General features: G+C 42.3%; 1 protein-coding gene and 1 pseudogene across 2 annotated transcripts in view; one reads left to right on the top strand and one right to left on the bottom strand.

The window, feature by feature from the left end:
- Positions 1-20562, top strand: part of GLDC (glycine decarboxylase) — a 137989-nt gene that overhangs the window by 16628 nt on the left and 100799 nt on the right. The window lies entirely within an intron of this gene.
- On the bottom strand, positions 5018-5362 carry LOC116755404 (annotated as a pseudogene).

Here is a 20562-nt window from a genome sequence, read left to right as displayed (position 1 = left end):
CCACTGGTGTTCCTCTGTTCTCTGCTTCCCCACCCCACCCTTAGTCAGCCAGGAAACAAAATTCAGGTACTTACCTTGCATCTAAATCCTTTGACAATTCTGCGTCTCTTGGAAAACAAAGCATCACCGGTGTGTGTGTATGTGTGTGTGTGTGTGTGTCCCCCACAAAGCATCACCTGGGAGCCAGGCCTTCTTGGCTCTCTTACTGGGAATCTAGAATATATTGAATATATGTCTTAATCCTGTCTTAAGTAAAAGAGCCTGTGGTTTCACAGCATAGCATTAAGCCTATTACCACAACGCCAGCATTTACAGTGCCAATATCTAGACCTTGTTTAGATGAGAAGAAATATGCCACTGTTATTTCAGCTTTTCTGTCCCTTGTGCCCTAATCTAATCCTAAATAATAAGGTCTCTGTACTGCAAAAGGCAGATATTTTGGGGTAGTGAATCCTTGAAGTAATTCAACTAATCCCTGCCAGTTTCCTTTGAAACAAGATATTAGATGCTAAACCCCGGTGTCATTTAGCTCTGGTTGCAGAGCAAATCCTGAACATGATGCAAACACATGATATTTGTAGATGTAAGCATCCTTAGGGCTTGAAGGATGTTTCCTGAATGCTGATCCTGTGCCAAGCTCTGTGCCAGGCATGTTTAAGATGCTGCTCTGCGTTTATTCTGCTTTATGATTTCTGTGGATTTGAGAGAAAAAGTATAATGCAGTGGATGAGAGGAGGGAAAGAAACATTTTAAAGCATTTCCCCAGATGCTTCTCTCTAAGCCCCTCAAACCCAAGCAACGTACTCCTTTTCTGTTTCTACGTGGATGCTCTCAGATTTATCTACCAGATGACCATGATCTGGGCTCCTGTTCCTGTCTCTCCCTGCCCAGACTGACAAGGGCCCATTTTTGTGGGTATTACACGTCTTTCAAGAAGGTTTCCTTCTCCTAGTCACAAAGTGGTTGTGGACACAGAAGTGCTCAAAAGAGACAAATTTCTTTCTCCCCAGCCCTTTCCCATAGCCCAGTCATACAAAGCACTGCTGAATAAAATCACTTATGCATTTCTTAGAATATACCACTCGTATTATAGAAATTTGTTTCATCAACTGCTCTACCTGAAATATCTCATTCACTTCTCACTGTAACTGTGTGAGCTGGTACTATTTGCATCTCTGCTTTATAGCTGAAGACTCTGGGGTTTAAATTCATCCAAGGTCACCAAACTAGTGAGCAGTGAAGGCAGGATTTGAATTTGGGCAACAAGACTTCAAAGCTTATGTATTTGACTACTAAACTATATTGTCTCCCTAATGTAAGTGCTGAATTCCTGTTAATATAGACCCTTCAAGTCTAAGCACTACCATAGAATTTAGTTTGGAAGATACTAAAGGATCATGAAATACTGAGTTTTTTTGTAAGAAGCATTTTTAGTGAGGGAGGTTTTGGGCACACAGTTTAAAGGGACCTTGTTTTCAGATATGTCTGGGTCCAGGTTCTCAAATGATGTGATACTTCTTTTTATTTGACCATTTCTGTGTGATTAAACCACTTTTGGGGAGGTTGTTATATACATTGAATCTAATCCTATCTGATGTGCAACCCCAATTCTCAGAGCTCTGGGCGGATTCACTTAGCTTATCTTGATAAGCTAACATGATAATGGAAACTAATGAATGTGGCCAGGGGGATTTACTACTCTTGTTTGCAAGGCTTGTCTCCCATTCCCATACCTGTGGCCCTGGAATGGAGTCAGCCCATCCAAATGCATGGCCTGACAATGTGGGGGAAACGCTTTCCCAAAGAAAACCATTGTGTTCTTAACAGAAGCAGGGAGAGTGGGTCAGGAAGGAACTTCAGCTACTCACTGCAGTAATTAAAGGATCTTTTCTATTTACAAGACTTGACATGCTAGTTTAATGATGAAGCAGCCTCCTCCAATAGAGAGGATCTTGGAGTTAGGACCGGAAGACTTATATTCTAGCCCTGTTTCTACTGAAACAAACTAACAGTCCATTCCTTGACCTCCATAGCTTCTATACACCAAAGGACTTGAATAAATCATTTGTGTAGGGCTTCCCTGGTGGCGCAGTGGTTGAGAGTCCGCCTGCCGATGCAGGGAACACGGGTTGGTGCCCCGGTCCGGGAAGATCCCACATGCCGCGGAGCGGCTGGGCCCGTGAGCCATGGCCGCTGAGCCAGCGCGTCCGGAGCGTGTGCACCGCAACGGGAGAGGCTACAACAGTGAGAGGCCCGCGTACCAAAAAAAAAAAAAAAATCATTTGTGTATATATAAACTTTTAAAGTTCTATACCATTTTGCCTACTCTTTCCCCCCACCCTCACTATGCTCCAGGCATGTCAGTCTTTTAGCTGCTTATTTATGGCTGTTCTTTCCTGTTTTTAAACCTTTGCCCATGTTGTTCTCTCTGCCTGGGAAATGCCTTTCCCTCTACTTGTCATCTGATTTGATATTCAGATATCACTTTAAATATCACTTACTCAGCAAAGCCTTCCATGAATTCTCTATCTAAATTAGGTTGCGCTTGTTATATCTCTTAGAGCACCTGTTTTTTCTCTTTAGATTAATTACCAGAATTTGTATAATAAAATATAATATAATATAATAATTATTTTGAGTGCATACTAGGAGCCAGGCACTAGACTAATTCTAAGCACTAGGGATACAACAGTGAAAAGGCAATTATTCCTGACCTCATGGAACTTATGGTCTAGTAAGGGAGAAAGTTGGAAAACAAATAAATATATAAGATCACGGCAAGTAAACATATAAATGTGATGAAGAACAGTAAAGCAAGAAGAATATAGCGTGACTCATTTTAGGGCCATTTCAGATTATGTGGCAAGGACAGGTCTCTTCAATGATGTGATATTTAAGCTGAATAAACTCAGGGGAAGAATATTCCAGGCAGAGAGAACAACAAGTGCAGAGCGAGAAAGCTGGAGCTGAAGGATCTGGGGGAGAGATGTGTATCTACAGATAGGAAAATGGCTAAATGAATTATATATTAGAATCTCAAGTAGCTATTAATATTACATATCTATTTACTTTTGTTCATTATTTTAACATATACAAGGCCTTTTCCCGACCAGAGTATGCATCTCTGTATTCCTTTTTGTGTGTTTTTAGCTGTATTTTTTTTTAATCTGGAATTTAGTTTGATGTGAAGTGAAACTCTACCTTGAGCATTTTTCCAAATTCTTCTTCTTTTTTTATGTATTAAGTTTTTATATATACTAGGATATACCTTGAGATTTTGGTCCATTCATCTGACTGTTGTGTCTTAGGTTAGTGTTTCACTGCTTTTTTTTTTTTCTACTTTATTATTACAAGTTTCCAAAAAAAAAAGAAAAAGAAAAGAATTATATATATATGAATTATATATATCATTGCCTTGATTCAACAATCATTGCCATATTTTCTTTATGAGACTATCTGTTAAATTTCTTTACCACTTCAAAATAAGTTGCAGACATCATAATCTCTCTTCCTAAATACTTCATACACACCTCCTAAGAACACTTCCTACATAACCATTATCACACCTAAGATAATTAACAAAAATTCCTTAATGCCATGTAATATCTAGTCTTGCTTTTTTATAGCTAGTGTTTTGAGCCAGTACTGAATCAGAATTCTTGTGTATATCACATTGTTGTAATTTTTAAAGTTCTATCCTCATTATTCTTTATGGTGAAAAAAAAAAGTCCTAACAATTCTTCTTTTTTTTTTTTCTGAGGCAAAATTTGCATACAATTTAATAAATGATTCTCCTAACTGTGCAGTGTGGACCCTGTGGTCCCATGAGGAGCAACAAAAGACACCTCTTAGCTTTCCAGGTTTTTCCTTTTCATGGTAAAAAACCTACTCAGATATTGATGATAAATTCATATACTTCTAAAAAGACATATATCCCTGAGAGAAAGCAAATCTTCCATTTGCTTGGGAGAAATGGTTTTTAGATTCCCTTCTTATAAAAAGTAATTTGCCCTCTTTCCCCATCCCAAATCCCTGAGGCTTTGAAAGGATAAAGAAACCAGTTTGCAGCTCTTTCAAAGGATTTATTTGCTACAGAATTGCCTGAGCCCACCAACAAAATGAACTCAGGATTTCTGTGTTTAAAAGGATTTTGCTCACTGCTTTATTTTTACCAGAACTTCAACATTCAAAAAGCAATTCTTTTTGCCAGAATTTGGCATGCCTAGAGGAGGTTAGAAAAAGATAGAATCTATAGAATTAGATGTCTAAAAATAGAAAAAAAATCCCAAACATTAAAAAATTCCTAATTTGGACAGGTCCTGAGTTGAAATCACATTCATCTGCAAAAAGAACGGTTTTAGGTCAGAAATGCTGTATTTTATAACTCCAGATCTTGACCTTGGACTTGATTGGTGAGGTTCTAGGAACTGCATGAATTGACAGGAGGGATGTCATTCCGTTGGCCAATTCTGGCATGTGTCCTGGCTTGTGACGTTTTATAAATCTCTCTTAAACCCAAACCTCCTGGTTCTGTGATGCCAATTGCCTAAATCTGATTCTCAGTACTTTTTAATTTAATTAATTAATTAATTTATTTTTTTGTGGTACGCGGGCCTCTCACTGCTGTGGCCTCTCCCGCTGCGGAGCAACAGGCTCCAGACGCGCAGACTCAGCAGCCATGGCTCACGGGCGCAGCCGCTCCGCTGCATGTGGGATCTTCCCAGACCGGGGCACGAACCCGTGTCCCCTGCATCGGCAGGCTGACTCTCAACCACTGCGCCACCAGGGAAGCCCTGATTCTCAGTACTTTTTTAAACAAATAAACAAAAAATTTCCCTGTAAGATCACACATTTAAGTATTTGTTGCTTGTGGATAGATACAGAGAAACCAAGTATGGATGTGAATTAACAATCCAGTGATGGAGCTGTGACTCTCTGGATGGCTATGTAAGCTGTAAGAAAAGTTCCTCACTGGACCTGCACTTGCTGTGCCCCAGAGGTGACCATCCAGGCAAGGTCAACCTGAAGAGGGGGTGAACCCCAGCAGCTGCTGGATGGGTTTAAATCGCCACTATCTGCCTCCAGTTCTTCTACCAGAACAGCTAGTTTTTCCATCCAAGCAACTTACTGATCATGTTTCACCTGTTTAAGCGTAGATGCCACTTGATAGCTGAAAACGGATTCACAGAGGAATCTCTCAGAGCCACCTTCTAACATCTCTGCAGCTCCCTTGGGGTAGGTGAAAAGGGCTTTCAGTGGTGGGGCAAGGTCTGAGCCACTGAAACCAGGTCCAGTGGCAGAACTTCCACTGACCCCACCGGCTGAGGAGGATGATGAAGAGGCAGCCATTTCCTCTCTAGTAGATTTCTCACTTCACTCTGCGGCTTTGACAAGTTCCTCTACAGCCCCACCCCCAAGGCCAACCGGAGTGGCTGCGTTTACTGCTACGAGGGTGGCGGCCTGCTCCCTAACAATTCTTATTTATTATTGCAGATAAAATTTAGACCTATTGGTAAAGTGCCAAAAATTACTATTGGATTTTCATTAGCCTTCAGTTAAACCTATATGTTATTTTGTGATCATTTTTACTATATTTAGGTTTTCCATACAGGATTATCTTATGTCTCATTACTTTTTTTTCAATTTTAAAAAATTTTATTGGGGTATAGTTGTATGTCTCATTATTTATTGAAATATTATTCAACGTCTTAGTAAAGTTTTTATAATTTAAATCTTGAATATTTAGTGTTAAGATTATCCCTAGTATTTTATCATTTGCTATTATGAATGCAATTTTTTTCTCATTGTATTTTCTAAGTGATCACTGCTAATGTAAAGGAAAAGGTATTGAAACTCTTATTAGATGTCACTTATTAGTTCAAATTACTTTCAACTGATTATTTTGATTTTTATAAGTACTGTAGTAGTTTACAAGTAATGAAATTTGACTCCTCCTATCCAAAACTTAATGAAGTTTCAAGCTTTAATACAAGGGCTGTGGTTTCCAAAATAATATTAAATAAACATGTTGACTGTGGGCTTCCTTGCTTATTTCTAGATTTGTTTGATAATCATTTATGGTGTTGACTCTTTTGACTGAACTTATATGTTTAATAGGAATGCTCCATATATATCATATTTACACATCATCTAAAGCTGAGTTCAAGGCAGCAACTACACAAAAGAGGACTAACTTGAATCAACATTAGAGGTTTTCTTCTAGGCATAAGAATGTGGCAGTCTTTACTGAGTTGGGATAGTGACAAATGAAAACTGTATGTTCCTAAGGCACTCATGTCACTTAACTCCATGGTAAAGTTCGGCTACTTTCCTTCTTCTAGATTTCTAAATATGTAAGATCTCAACATAAAGTCTCTCAGTCAGGAGCTGTTTGACATCAGGCAGTTCAAATCAACCATGCAGACAGGAATTGGAACCTGTGCAGAAACTATCGGCCACAAGGAATTACTTCCCCAGATCATGGTTGTAACGAAGTTTAGGTATGCTGGCTTAACTTGCAAGAGCGTATCCATCAGGGTTCAAGCAGGAAAACAAATCACTCTGGGCCTTTCAAGCAAAGAATCAAATGTTTACATTGGGCTTCCCTGGTGGCGCAGTGGTTAAGAATCTGCCTGCCAATGCAGGGGACACAGGTTCCAGCCCTGGTCCGGGAAGATCCCACATGCCTCAGAGCAACTAAGCCCATGCGCCACAACTACTGAGCCTGTGCTCTAGAGCCCACGAGCCACAACTACTGAGCCCAAGTGCCACAGATGTTGCAGCCCACACACCTAGAGCCCATGCTCTGCAACAAGAGAAGCCACCGCAGTGAGAAGCCTGTGCACCGCAACAAAGAGTAGCCCCTGCTCGCCACAACTAGAGAAAGCCTGCATGTGGCAACAAAGACCCAACACAGCCAAAATACATAAATAAATAAAATAAAATAAAATAAAAATTAAAAGAATCAAGTGTTTATAACATTGAAGAAGAAGAAGGGGACTTACCTGGTGGCACAGTAGTTAAGAATCTGCCTGCCAATGCAGGGGACACGGGTTCAATCCCTGGTCCTGGAAGATCCCACATGCCACGGAGCGCCACAACTACTGAAGCCTGCACACCCTATAGCCTGTGTGCCACAACTGCTGAGTCCACGCATCTCAACTACTGAAGCCCCCGTGCTCTAGGGCCCGCGTGCTGCGACTACTGAAGCCCGTGCACCTAGAGCCCACACTCTGCAAAGAGAAGCCACCGCAGTGAGAAGACCATGCACCGCAATGAAGAGTAGCACCCGCTTGCCACAGCTAGAGAAAGCCCGCGCACAGCAACGAAGACCCAATGCAGCCAAAAATAAATAAAATTTAAAAAAAATGAATTGACTAATATTAAAAAAAGTAATGAATTGACTAAAGATTAAAAAAAGAAGAAGAAGAAGTCAGGGGAACCTGCCACTGGCTTCCAGGTTTGCACTATTGCTCTGGTCCTACAAATCACTAAGTTGTGGCTGCCACACAGGTCAGGAAATCACAGGAACTAGCCACCAGCTGACATCGCTGCTTTGTTGCAGAGAGGCGAGTGACTAACAGTGGAATGCCTGTGCTCATTACAGCAATCCCCATCTGCCTCATCCCACACACCTGCCCACTCCACCAGAGGAAGAAAGACATGGCTTCTACCTCTCTTCTGCCTTACAAATATTGCATGAGTGTATTTTGTGCTGACTGTAAATGGCATCCAGGATCCTGTAGACAACAGGGTCTGAGAAATACAGTTACAAGATTCCAGCATTTGTGATATAGAGAAGAGCTTAGAAGGGAGTGAGAATGCATCTTGGATTAAAAAAGAAAAGAAAAAGGGCTTCCCTGGTGGCGCAGTGGTTGAGAGTCCGCCTGCCAATGCAGGGGACGCGGGTTCTTGCCCCGGTCCGTGAGGGTCCCACATGCCACGGACTGGCTGAGCCCGTGAGCCCGTGAGCCATGGCCGCTGAGCCTGCGCGTCCGGAGCCCGTGTTTCGCAACGGGAGAAGCGACGGCGGTGAGATCTCGCCCGCGTACCGCAAAAAAAAAGAAAAACAAAAGCAGTCTATCTCTCCGGCTTCTCAGCAGCCATACAGTGCTTTCTATCTATAGTTAAGCAAACAACAACAACAGCAAAAATTCCTTCCAATTTTATGCAAGTATCCCTTATACAAAGAAAAGCATGCCCACCTTTTCTCCAGAAGGGGACAACAAAAGTCTCATCAGCCACTATACTACTTCAGAGTGATATTTCTTATTTAGTCATAATCCTTCTTTTTTTTTTTTTTTTTTGGCGGTACGCGGGCCTCTCACTGTTGTGCCTCTCCCTTTGCAGAGCACAGGCTCCGGACACCCAGGCTCAGTGGCCATGGCCCACAGGCCCAGCCACTCTGTGGCATGTGGGATCCTCCCAGACCGGGGCACGAACCCGTGTCCCCTGCATCGGCAGGCGGACTCCCAACCACTGTGCCACCAGGGAAGCCCCATAATCCTTCTTTGATAATCTGTACATACTGGATTAACTTGTAACATTAACTGCCACCAAATTCTTTATATAAAATAATACGGAAAGGGGAAAGGAAAAACATAGGTTGATAAATAAAGTATATACATAACAAAGCATGGAAAAGCATACATAGGAACTTCATCTTGTTTCTGCAACTGGTCATCAGACTATAACATATTTATAACCTCCTTCTTCCACTACCTATATCCTGTTCTCTATTTCTGTGACCTTAGCTGGTCACAGTTCTCTACCAGTAGTGAGATGACCCAAATCTCCATTTCTGAAGGGTCTGAGCTCTTACTGGCCCTGTTTCTGTTGGGTTGTTATAGTTTTTTATTACATTTTAGCCACTGGACACGGAAGTACTAAGAGGTGCTTTAGAAAATACCCAGAATTCTGGGACTTCCCTCTTGACGCAGTGGTTAAGAATCCACCTGCCAAGGCAGGGGACACGGGTTCAAGCCCTGGTCCGGGAAGATCTCACATGCCACGGAGCAACTAAGCCCATGCACCACAACTACTGAGCCTGCGCTCTAGAGCCTGCAAGCTACAACTACTGAGCCTGCGAGCCACAGCTACTGAAGCCTGCACACCTAGAGCCTGTGCTCTGCAACAAAAGAAGCCACCACAATGAGAAGCATACACCGCAACGAAGAGTAGCCCCCACTCACCACAACTAGAGAAAACCTGCGTGCAGTAATGAGGACCCAGCGCAGCCAAAAGCAAACAAATAATAAATTAATTAATTAATAAATTAAAAAACCAAAAATACCCAGAAATCTAGATATATTCCTTATTCCCAATGTGAAGCCATAAACATGTTTTCCATTTATAATTAACATCAATTGCCCCTTCTTTGCTTGTGGATTCAGTGGCATGAAGAGCCCCAAATGTCCAGGTGGCAGTCTCAACTTCTAGTTCAGTGGGATCATTGTTTTTATTTCTTGGAAAAACATTCCTTTCTTTAGAACTAAGTTATCTAAACCAACAGAGCCAATAACTCTGGAATGAGGATAATCCCATATTGTTAATCCCATATTGTTAAACCCATATTTAATTCTGTGGCCATTTTCAACATGAGCTCATTGAGCAAGCGCTGGAGTGGTTGGGGAATGATCCTGGCTCATATACAGAATCTGTTGTCTTGTCCACTTGATTATTGGAGGCCTTGTCTGCAGCTGGTGCTCTTTGGTGAATGTTTACATGGAATGCTAACATCTTCTCATTCTGTGCTATTCTGAGAGGTAGAACCACATGCATCTCTCCTTATCACTGATCCTCTGGTCTTGTTGTGCAACAAAAACCATTATCCACAAACCATTAGCCCTTATCCCAGAGTCAGTGATATCTGTTTTTCTAGACATCTCTCTTTCCAAATGAACTGTTTCAAGTTCTGCCCATTTGGAGGATTTCTCTTCCCTGTGGTCCTTCAGGGCAATCCTTAAGTGGGATTATATCATAGTTCTGTAGTAATTTCTTTTGGCTTGTGTCAAATATCATGAAGATATCATGAAATACCATGCTTTAGCCCATGTTCCCCTGGATGATGGAATGGATACCATTCCACTTGTTGAAGGAGTGCTGCTGGGCATACCCAGCTTTAAATACTGGTGTGTCAGAAAACATCCAGTTCATGGTGGGCATAATAGATCATACCACCAATGATCAAGCATGGCTTTGCTTCAAAGCCTATGGGTCTACTCTATGATTCTCCCATTAGTGCTTACCAGAGTCTCCATATAACATCGTTATGTGCCACAGACAGACCACCACTGGATTTACTGGGTCATGAGTCCCAAGTGTTAGATCAGCTTGTTTTTCCTTTTTCTTTGGCTCCACTCAAAACCGTCAACTTTATGGGTAAATGAGTTGGAGCAGTATAAGAAATGTGGCACATGCTGCCTCCAAAATCCAAAAAGACTACTTATCATTGTGCCGCTTTCTTAGTGATAGGGAGTTTAACGTGCACAAAATTCTTTCACTTTGAAGTGGGTAGCCCAAGAGGACTAAGACCACTGGAGCCCAGAAACTTAACTGAGGTAGTGGATTCCTGAATTTTCATGAGGTTTATCTCACACTTTGTGGCATGTGTCTTCCAAGGCATCAAGCAAACTTACTACATGCTGCTCACCAGGTCCTTCAAACACTGTGTCCTGTGGAAGAGCAAGACAATCACAGTCCTGGTGGAGGGACTTCCCTGGTGATGCAGTGGTTAAGAATCCGCCTGCCAACGCAGGGGACATGGGTTTGAGCCCTGGTCTGGGAAGATCCCACATGCAATGGAGCAACTAAGCCCGTGCGCCACAACTACTGAGCCTGCGTTCTAGAGCCCTCGAGGCACAACTACGGAAGCCCACGCACCTAGAGCCCGTGCTCTGCAACAAGAGAAGCCATTGCAATGAGAAGCCCGGGCACCGCAATGAAGAGTAGCCCCCCCGCACGCCTCAACTAAAAAAAAGCCCACGCAGGGCAACCAAGACCCAATGCAGCCAAAAATAAATAAATAAAATAAATAAATTTATTTTTTAAAAAAATGTCCTAGCAGATTAGAACATGACACAAAGTTGAGGAGCTGACACAGCCCTGTGGGAAGACAGGGAGGTGTACTGCTTCTGCTGACAGATGAAGTAAAGTGCTTCTGGTGGTCTTTACTAATTGGTATAGAGAAAAAATAGTCTGCCCAGATTAATAGCAGTACACCAGTTGCAAGTGGCTATGTTAATCTGCTCCAGTAATCAGTAAAAGCAGATCCAATTGGAATCCCTACCTGAATACATTTTCATAATCCATTATCAAGCTCTAAAATCATGTCCTGCACAGATCAAGCAGAAGAGTTGAAAGAGATATGAATCAGACTTATGCTCCTGGAAAAAAATGGAGTTAGATGTACTTTTACTTATTTCTCCTCCTAATTATAACTAAAATCCTTGGTTGAAATACTTAAAGCACCTATCATAAGACTCTGAAAGGTTGGGGAAAAGAAGGTGGCCTGGCCAGGCCCTTTGGGACTTGAAAACTGGCCCAGCAGTGAGCTTCATGAGATTTTTATTTTGCCTCCTGTATATCCAGGCCTCAGTGCAAGGGAATCCTGCTCCCACTAGCCAAAGGAATGGGAAAAGAGTGACTCTTCAGGACAAAACCCATACTACTCCAGGTAAACGCCATGAAAAAAAGCCACACGCATCCCCATTGTCACTATTTCTGGCCAAGCCTGTGGGATGGAGCCCTGTCGACATTGCCCGGCCTGCACCAACACAAGCAGACGCAGCTATCCCCTAACCTGGTGCTACGGAGACTGTGAGGGGGTGCATTCTTGACCGTCGCTGCCCTACACTAAGTGAACAGCTGCAAAAAGGCAACCTGCTGCTCCTTCCCAACTAGTGACTGGGTGAGAATTAGACGAGAGAACTGCAAAGCAGGATTCTTTAAATCTGTGTATGAAGTCCTGCACATACCTTTGAGCAGACCATCCATGAGGTTGACCGTAATCAACACAGCAAACTGAACTATGTGTGGACTAGTGCCCAGGTTTCAGTTTGGCTTCTGGATCACACCCAAGTAGGGCAGACCAGAATAGCAATGCAAAGGCTTTGAAAATGAATTGACACTTGAAACATAGCCCACAAAAGTGGGCCGGGACATGCATTTTGAACCTAAACAGTTTGACTGCCTTCTAAAATATAAGACCTAAATAGGAACCAGAGACTCATAATATTCAAAATGTCCTGGATACAATGCAAAATTACTCATCATATCAAGAACAAGGAAAATCCTCAACATAAATGAGAGCTATAAAGAGGTACTAGATGGAAATTTTAGAACTGAAAAATACCAATGAATAAATAAATAAGAAATCAATGGCTGGGCTTGACAGCAGAATGGAAAAGACAGAAGAAAGAATCAGTGGAGTTGAAGGTAGAGCAATAATAGTTACCCAGTCTGAACAACAGAGACAAAACAGGGGGAAAAAAAAAAAACATGAGCAGAGCCTCAGGGACATAGGAGACTCTAACAAAAGATCTAACATTCATGTCATTGAAGTCCCAGAAGGAGAAGAGAAAAAGAGGGAAGGGCCACAGAAAGAAATAATGTCAGAAAATTCCCCAAATTTGGCAAAAAATACAAGCCTACATATTTAAGAAGCTTAGTATTATGGACTGAATTGTGCTCCCCATCCCCAAATTCATATGTTGAAGCCCTAACCCCAATATGATTATATTTGGGGAGAGGGCTTTTAGGAGGTAATTAAAGTTAAATGAAGTCATAAGGGTGGGTTCCTAATCCATTAGGATTGGTGGCCTTATAAGAAGAGGAAGAGCTTTCTCTCTTTCTCTCTCTCCCTCTTTCTCGTTCTCCTTGTGCACACACCAAAGAAAGTCCAGGTAAGGACACAGCAGGAGGGGATGCATCTGCAATCCAGAAAGAGAGCCTTCACCAGAACTGAATTTGCTGGCACTCTGATCTTGGATTTTCCAGCCTCCAGAAATAAATTTCTGTTGTGTCTACCTCATTCATGGAATTTCAGTGTGGCAGCTCAAGCTGACTAAGACACTGAGAAAACCTCAAATAAGATAAACCCAAAGAAATCCATGCCAAGACACATCATAGTCAAACGTCTCAATACTAAAGACAAAGAAAAGTGCTGAAAGAAGCAAAAGAGAGATGACATTTTATCTATAGAGGGAAAAATATTTGAATGATATGATTTCTCATCAGAAACCATGGAGGCCAGAAAGAAGTGGCACACATTTTTCAAGTGCTGAAAGAAAAGAACTGTTGACTCAGAATATTATATCTTGTGAAAATATCTTTCAGGAATGAAAGAGAAATCAAGTCATTCTCAGATGAAAGAAAACTGAGAATTAGATGCCAGCCTTTAAAAAAAAAAGACTGAAGGAAGTTCCCTAAACAAAAAGAAAATGATAAAAGAAGCATTCTTGGAACATTAGAAGGGAAGAAGAAACAATGGAAAGAGCAAAAATATAGATAATGTCTTCTTGTTATGAATTCCCTCAATTTTTGTCTGAGAAAGTATCCTTCACTTTTTTTTTTTTTTTGGCTGTGTTGCTGTGTGCAGGCTTTCTCTAGTTGTTGAGAGTGGGGGCTACTCTTCATTGTGGTGTGTGGGCTTCTCATTGTGATGGCTTCTCTTGTGCAGAGCATGGGCTCTAGGTGCATGGGCTTCAGTAGTTGCAGCATGTGGGCTCAGTAGCTGTGGTGCATGGGCTTAGTTGCTCCATGGCATGTGGGATCTTCCCGAACCAGGGCTTGAACCCATGTCCCCTGCATTGGCAGGCAGATACTTAACCACTCACTGTGCCACCAGGGAAGTCCTATCCTTCACTTTTTAAAAAAAGTTATTTATTTATTTTTGGCTGCACTGGATCTTTGTTGCTGCATGCAGGCTTTCCCTAGTTGGCATCGAGCAGGGGCTACTCTTTGTTGTGGTGCATGGGCTTCTCATTGTGGTGGCTTCTCTTGTTGCAGAGCACAGGCTCTAGGTGTGTGGACTTCAGTAGTTGTGGTACATGGGCTTAGTTGCTCCGTGGCATGTGGGATCTAAGTTCCCTGACCAGGGATTGAACCTGTGTCCCCTGCATTGGCTTTTTTAAAAAAAAAATATTTATTTTTTATACAGCAGGTTCTTATTAGTTATCCATTTTATACATATTAATGTATACATGTCAATCCCAATCTCCCAATTCATCCCACCCCACCCCCACCCCCCGCCACTTTCCCCCCTTGGTGTCCTTACGTTTGTTCTCTACATCTGTGTCTCTATTTCTGCCCTGCAAACTGGTTCATCTGTACCATTTTGGCAGGTGGATTCTTAACCTCTGCATCTCCAGGGAAGTCCCTATCCTTCACTTTTTTTTTTTTTTAAATAAGTTTATTTATTTAGTTAGTTATGGCTGTGTTGGGTCTTCGTTTCTGTGCGAGGGCTTTCTCTAGTTGCATTGAGCAGGGGCTACTCTTCATCGCATCGCGGTGCGTGGGCCTCTCACCATCGTGGCCTCTCTTGTTGCGGAGCACGGGCTCCAGACGCACAGGCTCAGTAGTTATGGCTCACGGGCCCATGTGAGCCCACGGCATGTGGGATCCTCCCAGACCAGGGCTCGAACCCGTGTCCCCTGCATTGGCAGGCAGACAACCACTGCGCCACCAGGGAAGTCCCTCTATCAGAACTTTTAACATGTTATTTTAACATAGTTACTTGAAATTCCTTGTAGAATCATTCCAACACCTGTGTCATATGCATATTTGGTTCTGATGATTTTTGTCTCTTCAAACTGTTTTTCTTGACTTTTTGCATGGCTTGTAATTTTTGTTGAAAGCCCAATGTGCTGTATTGGGTATTAGGAACTGAGGTAAATAGGGCTTTAATATGAGGTCTACGTTAATTTGGTTAGAGTTGGGCTGTGTTTAATATTGCCTGTTTAGTTCTTTTTATTGTAGCCCTGGTTATGTGGTGGTATATTGTGGAGGAGAGGAAGTGTTTCCTAATGTTCTAATTAAATATTAGTGTTTTTGTGGGCCTACATCTCGGACTGTGAATTTCCTAGTGTTTCTCCAGTGATAAAGCTCCCTCACTCCCACCCCTGCCCCATACTTTTTTCCCTGGTTGCAGAGTTCCCAGTCTATTTCCTTGAAGCACTAAACACTTGTGACTTCTTTTTTTCCCCATTATGTGAGACCAGAAGGCTGGAGGGGGATAGAGTGGAAGGAATTCCCTTCTCTAGCTGGGATAAAGCTCTGGTAAAGTCCTTTCCTTTGCAGAATAGGTCTTTGTCATAAAGAAGACTCTGGGCATATTTCACAGTGATTACTCATTCTCTTCCCCTACCAGTGCTATGAGGAGATATTTCTTGGATCTTCACCCTAACTATGGTAGGGCTTCTGGGGGTAAAACCCAAGAAAGTGTGAGAGCCTCACTAAGACTGTAGTTCCCAGGAGTTTTAAATTAGTCTCTTTTAAATTAGTCCACACTCAGCATCCAGCAATTCATCATAATTACCATTATGTGTTCCTACCTGTTTCGGGCTCCAGTGGCTTCTGCTCTAGGTAATCAGATCTTGGCTGTGATTCTTTGTATGAGCCTGTCTCATCAGATTTCAAGGTGGCATTTTACCCTGCAATGTCAGTTTTCAGATGTGTGCAAAAGTTATTGATTTTTCATTTGTTTACCTTTTTCTTGTTGTAAGGACAGGAGTGATGACTTCCTTGCTCTTTTTTTTTTTTTTTTTTTTTTTTTTGCGGTACGCGGGCCTCTCACCGATGTGGCCTCTCCTGTTGCAGAGCACAGACTCTGGATGCGCAGGCTCAGCGGCCATGGCTCACGGGCACAGCCACTCCGCGGCATGTGGGATCCTCCCAGACCAGGGCACGAACCCGTGTCCCCTGCATCGGCAGGCTGAATCTCAGCCACTGCGCCACCAGGGAAGCCCGACTTCCTTGCTCTTTACATAGTGGAACTGAAACCAGAAATCCCAAATCTCCATTTATATTCTAATCTTCATAACACCCCACTGTGATTTGTGGACTAGAGTTATTTGGTTTGGATCTGCAGAGTTTAGCATTATCTTAGAACAAGGTTCTAATAATCGACCCAAAGTCTGGATATTTTCTTTCATTGATATATTAGTCAGGGTTCTCTAGAGGAACAGAATCAATAGTATACATACACTCTCTTTCTCTTTCTCTCCATGTATACACACACACACACACACACACCACACTATATATATATATATATATATATATTAGTCTCTCTCTCTCTCTTTCTCTCTGGAATTGGTTCATGAGATTACAGAGGCTGGTGAGTCCAAAATCTGCACTAGCAGGCTTGCAGGCTGGAGACTTAGAGAAGAGCCAGTGCTGCAGTTCAAGTCCAAAGGCTATTAGGGTACAACTAATGTTGCCTTTCAAGTCCAAAGGCTGTCTACTGCATAATTCCCCCTTGCTTAGTGGAGATCCGTCTTGTGTTCTAGTCAGGGCTTCAACTGATTAGTTTAGGCCCACCCACTTTATGGTGGGCAATCTGCCTTACTCAAAGTCAACTGATTTAAATCTTTAATCCAAAAGCATTCTCACAGAAACATCCAGAGTAATGTTTGACCTCATATCTGGGCACTGTGGCCCAGGCAAAATTGATATATAAGATTAACCATCACACTTGGTAAATGACCACAGGTAGCTTTGGGAGAGTTTAGGAGGAAGATTTATAGTATATACTTATAGCAGGGCCATAAGATCTTTTCTCAAGGATTCTTTCTTAAGATCCCCATCATCTAAGATGCTCTGGGTCTATGAAACCAGCTAAAGTAAGAGAACTAGTTGAGCAACTGTGTCTCTCCATTTGGGTGACATATCAAAGTTTGGTTCACCAGATTAAGTAAGATTTTCATGGGCTGCTCATTAATTAGTGAACACCAAAGATCCCTGTGGATCAAGCCTGATTACCTCTCTAACTCTGCTGTGCATTATAGCAACCTTACTCACTGTTCTCTGTTTTCTAGGGTTGCCCCTGGCCTCTACCACTTTGGAACTCCATCATTACCATTGAAATCAGGGTGCCCATTTCAACAGTGGCATCTTCCACCATCATCTCACACATGCAGACATAAAGTACAGAGCTTTTCAAGAATAATGCTGATCCTCTTGAACCAATGGATTTCTTTTGGTGAAGATATTGTCCTCTGTGTCTTACTGAGGAATACACTGAAAGGGTTGAAGAGTGTGTTACACATGATGAATCCAACACTCTTATCTCACCAAGTCTTTGATTTTTTTCTTTCTTTCTTTCTTTTTTTTTCTTTTTTGGTCACATGGCTTGTGGGCTCTTAGTTCCCCGACCAGGGATTGAACCTGGGAACTCAGCAGTGAAAGCACAGAGTCCTAAACACTGGACTACCAGGGAATTCCCTCTCACCAAGTCTTTGGATCCTTTCTTCTCTATTAAACCAAGAAAGTTCTAGTATCTTAACCTAATTTAATGAAGGCCATTATTGAGTCTGATTTCAGTCAACCAACTCAGCAGACCCTTAGAGCCACTCCTGACTTATTGAGTTAATACACTAAATCCAAATCTAGTGCTGCAAACACACCAATCACTTCAATATTATATTCCTTCTCCCTTGGTTAGAACCCATTCCTACACAGGAATCCTCCAGTGCCAATGTACATTAGCAATGTCTTGCAATTATTTCCCTGTGTAAGCTTCTCCTCTGGTGTCAGACATCTTATTCACTTTCCTAGGGTATGCTGCAATCTGACTCTGGCTGTGGATCTAGAGGTAAAGAAGCATTGGCATACCTTTGCAAAATTAATTCTTTTTTTTGGCTGTGCTGTGTGGCATGCAGGATCTTAGTTCCCCGACCAGGGATCGAACCCATGCCCCCTGCATTGGGAGTGTGGAGTCTTAACCACTGGACCACCAGGGAAGTCCCTGAAAGGTTAATTTTTCAGTGAAGCCATTACAGGCTCTTCAAGCAAGGGATGGCCAGCATCTCAGAGAGGGGAGAAGGGACTGCTTCAAGTGGCAAGGGAAACTCAATGGGATTTGAGGATTCAAGATAATTAAGGGCTTCCCTGGTGGCACAGTGGTTAAGAATCCGCCTGTCAATGCAGGGGACATGGGTTCGAGCCCTGGTTCGGGAAGATCCCACATGCCACAGAGCAACTAAGCCCGTGCGCCACAACTACTGAGCCTGTGCTCCAGAGCCCGTGTGCCACAACTACTGAAGCCCGCGTGCCTAGAGCCCATGCTCCGCAACAAGAGAAGCCACAACAATGAGAAGCCCACACACCGCAACGAAGAGTAGCCCCAGCTTGCCGCAACTAGAGAAAGCCCGCGCCCAGCAACAAAGACCCAACGCAGCCAAAAATAAATAAATTAAAAAAAAAAAAGATAATTAAATTCAACCCAAACTACGAAGATGTCCCCATTCCAAATCTTAGGGTTTTTTTTTTTTTTGATTTTCTTATCCTATCTCCCCCTTTTATTTTGTTTTTTACATCTTTATTGGAGTATAATTGCTTTACAATGGTGTGTTAGTTTCTGCTCCATAACAAAGCGAATCAGCCATACATATACACATGTTCCCATATCTCTTCCCTCTTGCGTCTCCCTCCCTCCCTCCCACCCTCCCTATCCCACCCCTCCAGGCTTTCACAAAGCACGGAGCTGATCTCCCTGTGCTATGCGGCTGCTTCCCACTAGCTATCTACCTTACGTTTGGTAGGGTTTTAAATTAATCCCAAGCTTTCACATATGAGTCCTAATAAAGCTGTGGATTCAACTTGTATTATAATTTGACAATCAGCTGGATCAAACATTGGGTCTGACTTGTAAATACCTTCTCCCTGCAGCTACAGAAGTTATAGAGCATTGAAGCTCTCTAGTTCTTTGAACTGTCATTTTATTCGGTAAACTCTCCTGGGCATTCAAAAGCCACTAGCACTCTCTATAGTCCTTGTAGGCATCATTCCCACCAGAAGGGTCTAACCTAGCAACTATTTGGTCTAGCAAAGACCTTTCTTCAATAGGCAATTTATTCCCCACTGATAATTTAAGTAACTCTTTCCATTTCATGCCTAAGACTATCATGATCTCATTCTCCACTAGTGATAATGTTATCACTGTCTTCAAACAGAATTGGGTCAGATAGCTAATCCATTTAAGCTTTAAGATTACTATCTTAAAGCTACTTTTGGCCTCAGTTACAGTCTTTGTTAAGGTTTATTTAGGAAAACAAACAAAACACTCAAAATATTTCAAGCATAGCTGGATTAAAGTGCCAGGAACAGGTGCATCTAAAACCAGTGGAAGGACTGGAAGAGCAAGAGACAGGGTAGATAGAATACCACCATCTTCAGGTCAACCACTGAAGCTCTAGTCCAGGACAGTGAGAAATTCCTGCTGCCTACTAGGTTGGAAAACCACAGGACATTTCCATTGACGGACAGCTGCCTTGCTGTACCAACATGGATGTCTGGTAAAGAAGCGCTTCATGTCTGCTGCCACCCATGCATCTGTCTGCTGCTGTCAGAGAAATAAGAAAATGGTTTCCATTTTTATTCCATTTTCCAGTTCTCACACAAGAGTATCTTGTTGACAGAAGACTAATAACATTCAGAACTCTGGAGCCAATCTTGGAATTATAGTTCTCTTGCTTCCAGTTCCTGTGATACACAGAAAAAGAATAGTCAGGAATGGGGAATAAATGCACATTCCTCCCCCTCCCCCCAAGGCCTCTAGCACTGAGGATATCTCCTAACTTTTATGAAGGCTGTAATTTCAATTCCAAATGGATGAAAAGCTGTTCAGAGACATTCCACCCAGCCTTTCTAGCTCACCACTCACCCCTGCCTGCCATACAAACATTTTGCCTACTGCTTTTTATTTTATACTTTCCTGCCTCTCTGCCTAGTCTTTGTGCCTGTCAGCTACAGAACCCAGAGTGTGCAGAAAATGATTGAAGGAGGAAGCTTAGAGGAGGAGAAAGAGGACACCTTCTGTTTTTCCTAGTGTTAGTACGCCTAATGGTCTGCTGATTTCTGTCCTTCTCTCTTCCTCATATTAGAATGACAGTGGGAATTTTGAAAGTTCATTCTCGATAAAAATCTCAAGAGATAGCTAGAGAGATTAGATTTCAAAAATATCCAGGTATAAATAATTTTCCAACTAAGATGACAGTGCAAAATGTATACCTTTGTATCTTTTGCATTTTTATACCACACACCTGCGGGGGGAGGGCGTGGGGGGGAAGGAGGAGAGAGAGAGAGAGAGAGAGCTCAAGGCTAGTGTTATGGCAGTGCTTTCAATGCATAATCTCTTTTTAAATCCCATCCAGCTGTATGAGATGCGGAAACCTAAGCTCAGAGGTTGGTAACTCGCTCATGATCCTACAACTATATAAGAACTCTCATCTGTGCATATTGGTTTCCATGAGATATGACAGGAAAGATACCCTAAAATTAATGGAGACTAACCAACTCTTTGAGTCTGGCCTCTCTGTTGGAATCCTCTTCCATCTCAGCTGA

Source organism: Phocoena sinus, chromosome 6 (genome assembly GCF_008692025.1).
Source record: "Phocoena sinus isolate mPhoSin1 chromosome 6, mPhoSin1.pri, whole genome shotgun sequence".
Taxonomy (NCBI): domain Eukaryota; kingdom Metazoa; phylum Chordata; class Mammalia; order Artiodactyla; family Phocoenidae; genus Phocoena; species Phocoena sinus.
The sequence above is the reverse complement of the archived record's forward strand: the minus strand, read 5'-3'. Positions and strand labels throughout refer to the sequence as shown.